The sequence below is a fragment of the Vombatus ursinus genome, unplaced genomic scaffold (assembly GCF_900497805.2).
Source record: "Vombatus ursinus unplaced genomic scaffold, bare-nosed wombat genome assembly UNPS02009573.1, whole genome shotgun sequence".
Classification (NCBI taxonomy): domain Eukaryota; kingdom Metazoa; phylum Chordata; class Mammalia; order Diprotodontia; family Vombatidae; genus Vombatus; species Vombatus ursinus.
The window spans coordinates 6,749,658-6,757,546 of record NW_020949351.1 but is presented as its reverse complement, the minus strand read 5'-3'; positions in this window follow the sequence as shown (position 1 = coordinate 6,757,546).

Here is a 7,889-nt window from a genome sequence, read left to right as displayed (position 1 = left end):
AAATACGAATGGCACACTCTTGAATGTCAAGGACATTTTGTGCAGTGTCTAATGGAAAACTACATATAATATGCAGTTTGGGAACTATTTTGGGTACCTCTGAAGACCTCAAAGCATTACACTGAATGTTTTATTGAAAGCTGTAACACTCTGCCGTAGGTCCAAGTGTATAACAAATATTTATAGACAATCACAATTTCAATAACAACATATGCTGCAACAAATTTCTGGTAATGGCTGGAAAATGACTAAGCATAGGACTTCTCAGCATACTTTTTTTTGGCATTCTTTCTGTTATTATTACATTTTTGACTGCTAAGCCACATTTTTCACCTTTTGTGACTTTTAATGGCAGAAAGTTGGGCTTACAATCCATTGGCATGTTTTTTTAAACTATCTCAGTAATACGTTAAATGATAGCCTTGGGTTCGATGTTAGTATACTTCCTAAGCAGACTTTTATAACCAGAACATGAATTTAGCAACAGGAAGAATAAAGTCTATTTATATGTCCTATTTAATATCAGATGAACATATTGCTTTATATAACACTAATTATAACAATAATAGCTAATGTTTATATAGCACTTTAAATTTTGCAAAGCACTTTACCCATATTATCTCATTTGATTCACTCATTTGATAATAACTGATATTTACATAGAACTTGTTATAAGCAAAGCCCTTTACAATTATTATCTTATTTGATCCTCACAACAACCGTGAGTGGTAGGCTCTATTATCCCCAATTTAGAGATGAGGAAACTGAGGCAGATAGAAGTTAAGTGACTTGTGCAAGGTAGCAAAGTTGGTAATTGTCTGAAGCTAGATTTGAATTCAGGTTTTCCTCATTTCAGGTCCAGCACTTTATTCACTGTGTGACCTAGCTACCTTCCACCCACAACACCCTTCTTTCCCGGGTCCTTTTACTAGGACATTTTGCCAAGTGAATTAGACTTGGTCGGGACATAATATTCACTGTTCTAACAACTCTTTTCCATTGTTCTCTGTTGATCTCTTACTAAATAAATGCAAAATTTTCAGGTACCTTGCTAAGTATAACACATAACAGTTGGTTTGGCAGGTTAGACCAAAAAAAAAAAAAAGTAAAAAAAAAATAAAAAGGTACAAAGCAGAACACTGTGTTCATTAATAGCATTCTCATACTCTATGATACTATCCTACTTAAAATACATGTGAAACCTTCTCAAGTACCTCTTGTTACTGTGATTTTTAAGTACTTTGATGACAGAGACTTTTTTTATTTGCCTGTGAATTTCCAGTCTTGCACATAGTAGGGATTCACTTGTTGAATGAATAAACTAAAGTGTGGATTAGTGTGATAGAATCAAATAACTATAGAATTTCAGAGTTTGAAGGGGAGTCAGCTACAACACTTTGACCTAATTATTATGACTCTTGTGCTAATGTTCAAACTCATTAATTGCTGAGGCAGTTCATTCTACTTATTAATAATCCTAATTTTATCAAGCCTAAATATATCTTTCTAGAACTTCACCTATAGTTCCTCATCATAGTCTGTGGCCTAGGTATGCCTACATGCCATGTGAGGAAAGGGAAAAAGCCAATGTTAATGTCAATAGTAATGTGTGCTGGCACACTCTCTATGCAAGCCTATTTTTCCTAGCCCTTACCTTTGTGACCAAGCAGAATGTCTCTTCTGTCTTCAAAAATAACAAATCTTTAAATATTTGAAGATAACTGTCATATTCACATAAATTTTCTATTCACCAGTATTAATGTATTCTTTTCTTCCATAAGATTCATATATAACAAGTGTCTTTTTAATTGGGGACCATAAGTCCTTGAGGCATCTGTGGTCTTGGATGGGCAAGAAAGGTATTTTTTCACTAATTTCTACATGAAATTTAGCATTTCCTTCAATTATTTAAAAATATTATTCTGACAAGGGGTCCATAGGTTTCACCTATTCTGAAAGGGGTCTATAAGACCCTACTCCCCCAACCAAAAAAAGTCAACCCTTGATACACAACATTGTTCTAAAATGTTTAATAATCTCAATTTTCTTCTACACATCCTCAATTTTGTCAATATCTTTCCTAAACTACAGTACCTAGAACTTAGCACAGTAAACCAGTTATACTCTGACAAGAGCAGGATGCACAGTGGTTCTATCTTTTTTGTCATCTTGATACTATGGACCTCTAAGGCAGCCTAAAGTAGCATCATTTTCCCTTTTATTGGGGGGAGAAGAGAGGTAGGGGAGGGAATGAGGGGAGTTCTATTACATGCTTGACTTGTAGAGTAGCAAACGTTTAAAAAAATCTGTTTGCTTTTTTTTCAGAGAAACTACCAAGGTTTCCCCCTCATTTTATGTTTTTAAGGTATTTTTTTTGTTTCTACATTTATCCCAGTTAAATGCAATCTCATTCAATTTGACCTATCATTCTAGTCCACTGAGAATGTTTTAGTCTTTGGCTCTGTCATCTCTGTTAACTATTCCTCCCAACTTTGTTTCATCTTCACAATGATAATTATGTTCTCATCCAAGACATTGGTTAAATTTTGGCTAGCTAGTGTCAAGGAGATATCTCTGTAATACTGCCTTAAATACATTCTACCAAAAAGACATTGGGCTATTATTATTCTACCAGTTTCCATCCTTCTTTCATCTTCACCTTCTTCTCAAGACATATTTTTTGTTTACCTCAACTTTCCTTCCTACATCAACTCATTCTTAATAATATTGTGAAATACTCTTTGTAATAGTCCTCCATTTCTTGTTCTTATTCCAATTTCTGTACATTTTAGCAATTTGTAATGAGTTACCTATGAATCCACATTAGTCTCTTTAAATAACCCCCCCTTTTTCTTCTTCAATGGAACTGTTCTTCTTTGTGTCTTCATAATTTCATTTTTAAGAGCATCTCATCTCTCTTTCATTGACTTTATCTGTAGAATAGTTGATGGAATCCTACATGTATTTGAAATCTACTTGCCTAAACCTTAGGGGATGCCACCTAATTTATAACTTTTCCTTGGTTCTGTCACAAACTCTCACCTCCAATTTTTCCATCATTTTTACTTCAGCCTCTGGTGCCTTGATTTTGATAAGAATCTGATACAGAATTTAATTTCTCACCCAATCGGATCATCCTAAAGAAATGGAATTAACTGGGGGATATCTTCACTCAATTCTTTTCTCCATCTAAGAACTTTATAGTATATATGAAACAAAAACAAAACAAAAAGTCAGCAAACAATACTTTCATATTATAGAAAAAAAAGGAAAAATTTCTAATTTTCCCCTCCACATCTCTACTGGTATTTAAATTGAATCAACTTAGTCATTTTCTGTTACTTGCCCAACTCAGCTGAGGATCAAAAGACAACAAAATATGGAGAATAAAAACTTGAAACAGGCAAAGACACCATATTTCTCTAAGCAATTCAGTTGGTTTATAATACCCCAGACCCTAAATTAAGCTTTCAAGTCACATTGGTTGGACAAAGGTTTTCACGTTCTCTTGATGTGTTCAGTCATATTCTGGTCACTGTAATAAATTACTATCTGCTTACCAAGGTAATCTTCTTTTTTTACTTTTTACTTCGATTAATTCAATAATTATTTACTCATGAACAAACTATCAATGCTATCTTTGATTCTTCCTCCTCTCTCACCACCTGCATTCAATCTTACAGTCAAGTTCTAGTAATTCTACCAATGATATTCTTTCAAATCTATCTTGTGCTTTCTATTTCTAGTACCACTACCTTAGGACAGGTCTATTACTTCCTCTCCATTCTACTGCAGTAAACCCCGTAACTGGCCTCTCAATTTCCAGTATTTTCCTATTCAATCAATTCTTCATTCTACTGCCATAATAATCTTCCTTACACATACATATAATTTAATGAATGGCTCTGAATTGTCTATTAATTAAGAAACAAAATTGTTTGCCTGGTGATCAAGCCCTCTACAACCTGACACCTATATTATAGACTTAAGTCACAAACTGCCTTTGAAATGTGCCTCATTCTAATCATTCTGGTCTTTGGTTGTTGCTTATATTCTTTTGTCTACAGAGTTTTTCCTCGTGTCATTCTTTGTGCTTGTAATACCAAATTAGCACCTCTGGTGTGACAGCTTGCCAAGCCCTTTTTAAGGCTGCTCATCCACCTTCGGTGTCCACTTTTCACCCAATTCTCACCTGTGGTTCCAAGAAACTGTAGCATGTGCAGAGGCCACACCACAGTAAAACTACCTTGGTAGACAGTTTGAACCAAGCTGAGGTTTCAACAACAGACCTCAGATCCATTGATGAGTTAGGAGGTTGTCTACAGCAGTCATGAGAAAACTTCCCCAGGTGGAATGGTTAGATGAAAACAATTTATTATAATGGCCATGAAGGAAGCTGAAGCAGGCACTGTGGAGTACTTAAAGCTTGATCAGAAAGCAAAGATGCCAAGGTCATCCTTTGCATCCCAGGCCACAACCAATCTTCTTGACTTTTTCTTACACCAGGACTTTGATGATTCTGGAAAAGAGAATAGGCTGATGACTTTGTGCAACTCTGCCTGAATCCAATTCACCTGCAAATCGAAACACGGCCCTCTTCAAAACAAAAGACAAACAACTATGTAATGCCCTTGACTTTCCAAAAAGTCTTTCCTAATTTACCCAATCAGATAATATCTTTTCTCATTGATTCTGCATAGTGTTTTATATCTGTTTATGTCAGTAAACTATATTCTGTAACAATAAATCCACAAACTTTTATTTAATGCCTACTATACCAAAAACTGTGCTGGGCAGAGATATAACGACAAAATGAATAAGTTAATGAATAAGCTAATAATAAGTTATTTAAATTTAGCAATTTTCAAGGATTCTTTATTTCACTAATAGGGGTCTTAATTAGTTGTGGCTGTATGTGTGTGTGTATGCTTGTGTATGTGTATGTAAAATGTTACTACCAAATAGGGGGTCATCTCTAACACACAGCAGAGATTTTTAATACAGATTTTGAAGCTCTGTCAACTATTGTTGTATTTTTATTCCTATATAGCTGAATTAGATGAATATAGTATAGGGGATCAGAAGCATGCCATCAGAGACCTGAAGGAACAAATTGGAGTTTAAATCTCTTAATTTTTCAGGACCTCATTTTCATCCTCTTTTAGGATAGGGGAAAGAGTGTTGGATTTGGAGTCAGGAAGACCTGGGTTTTAGTCATGCTTCAGATATTTGCTAGTTGTACGTCCTTGAATTAGTAATTTAACCTCTATAATCCTCAATTCCTCATCTATGAATTTAGAGAGTTGGACTTAATGATCACCATGGTCCCTTCCAACCCTAAATCTGTGATCCTCTGATTCATGGCTTGAGTTCAAATCCTAATTCTACCACTTACTACTTTTGTGACTTTGAGCAGCTTACTTTCTTCTCAGCTTCATTTGTAAAATAAAAAGATTATACTAGATTATCTCTATTGTCTTTTTTTTTTTTTTGCAAGGCAAATAAGGTTAAGTGACTTGCCCAGGGCTGCACAGCTAGTAAGTGTTAACTGTCTGAGGCTGGATTTGAACTCAGTTCTATCCTGACTCTGGGGCTGGTGCTCTATCCACTGCATCACATAGCTGCCTTTTTTATCTTTTTAAACTTTAAATTTATAATGCTATGATCCTATGAGTAGATGATCTCTAAGATCCCTTCCAATTTAAAATTCCTATGATCCTTTAACTAAAATGTTGGTACTTGAATGGACGTGGCAATTATTCAAAATTCTAGAACTCTTTGTGACATGTTGTATCTTCTTCACCTTAAATGGAGGAGAATCAAGCTGAAGGATTAATTGATGTAGACATAAAATGCCATAATCCATTACCATAAAATGGTATAATCAATCATAGTAAATGGCCTCTTGGAATACTTATTTCTATGTGATACAGAAAAAATATTCATTCTTGTAATCAGAAAGCACATGTATTTACTTGTATGTGTTGTAGTTCTTGTCAATATATTTTGTAATATCCCATATAAATAATAAGCTATAACCTTAAATTCATTGTTTCTCATTCTTGAGTCACCTTTCTTTTAATTTGTTGTTGAAAAGTAATGGATTCAAATGGAATTTTGATAGAAAAGCATCAGGTCATAAAATGTTTCATTTACATATCACATAGAAAAGCTTGTTTTCTGTTTTTCAGAATGTAACTGAAGTTATAATATTATTCTCTGGTGCAATAGAAGCCACATGCTGCATTGATTAGCATGATAGTGAATTGATTAGATTTTATTTTACATTGATGAGTAAAAGCAAACAATTACAAGAAACTACACAGACTCAATTCATGAAGTGGTAAAAAGGACTTTGTCTGTTAGTGCTCTATTTTGCCTCATGGCTTGGGTTACAGAAAGAACCCAGATTCAAGGACTTACAAATAATTCTTACTTGGGAAGCTAGTGGAAGCATGAGTTTTGTAGCTATCAGGTGCAGAAAGCAAGCAGAAAATGAAAGCAACACATGCAATTCCTATATGGCAACACAGAGATTCTGCTGTGTAGGGTCAGGGTCACTCCCTGAGAGGGGATCTTAAATGCAAGCTTGATCGGGAGAGACAATCAGCATCAGATTTGAGAGAGGGCATTCTTAATCGGACCAAATTCCCCTGTGTGGTTATCAATACCAGTGTGGCATTTAAAAATTCTGAGAGACATAACTTCTGGGTAATTAATCATTTTATTAATAACACTAGCATTTTAATAAAAGGTCAGTGGTACTCTGAAATGCCAAAGACCATCATGGTGGCAGGCTCACAGCTTATATGCCCTTGGAAGAGGGGTACTCCTGACCATGACAATCAATTCTTATTGGTTAACAATTAATGAGAGGCTGGACCTATTGTAATGAACTTGGATTATGTCATTTGCTTCTAAATTACCCCCAGCCTTGTGTAATCTAAACAAAGAATCTATATTACCCACTCAAGACTGAGCAAAAGACCATAGGCTGGGAGAAATCTGATCTAATTTGGTAGAGTAGCAATATCCAGAATGAGAAGAATGCTAATACTATCTTCCAAGGGGCAGCTGGGTGGCACAGTGGATAGAGCACCAGCCCTGAAGTCAGGAGGACCTGAATTCAAATCTGGTATCAGACCAAACACTTGACACTTACTAGCTGTGTGACCCTGGGCAAGTCACTTAACCCCAACTGTCTAAGCAAAAAAATATATATATTATCTTCCATAAACTCTGTCTTTGAGAGGTTGGACAAGAAAATTGGAGGAAGGGGAGAAACCTTGGGTCTCCCCAATTTTACTACCTGGATAACAAAAGAGAAATAATAATTTTTTTTTCTCTCACCAGATTCTCGGTGAAGCAATTTCCTAATTGGAATAAGAAATTGAGTGAGGGTTAAAGATGGTAATTAGGGGATCCTCAAGTATGTATGAGTGCACAAAGCTGCTGCAGTTGGTTGAAGGTCTTGTCCAATTAATAGTCAAAATTATTTACAGGCTTAGAATGACTAAAATCAATGGAAAGATACAAGATGTCTAATATTGCTTACATTTTTATGTTCATTAAGACTACTTAGCCTCAGTGACTTCATATTGGAGTCCTATCAATTATAGTTGTAGCATCAAAAATATATTTCAAAAATTACTATTATCACAATTAGTTGAGGAGCATTAAAATTTATTTTCTATTCTATGGACAATGCAGGATGATTTTTCCCAATATTTTAAGTACTGAATCAGATATTCTAGTATATTGAAACAAATATCAATTAGTCATTACACATTTATTGCATGTTTACAATGAGCCAGGCACTGTACTAAACACTGATGATATAAAACACACACACACACACACACACACACACACACACACACACACACACA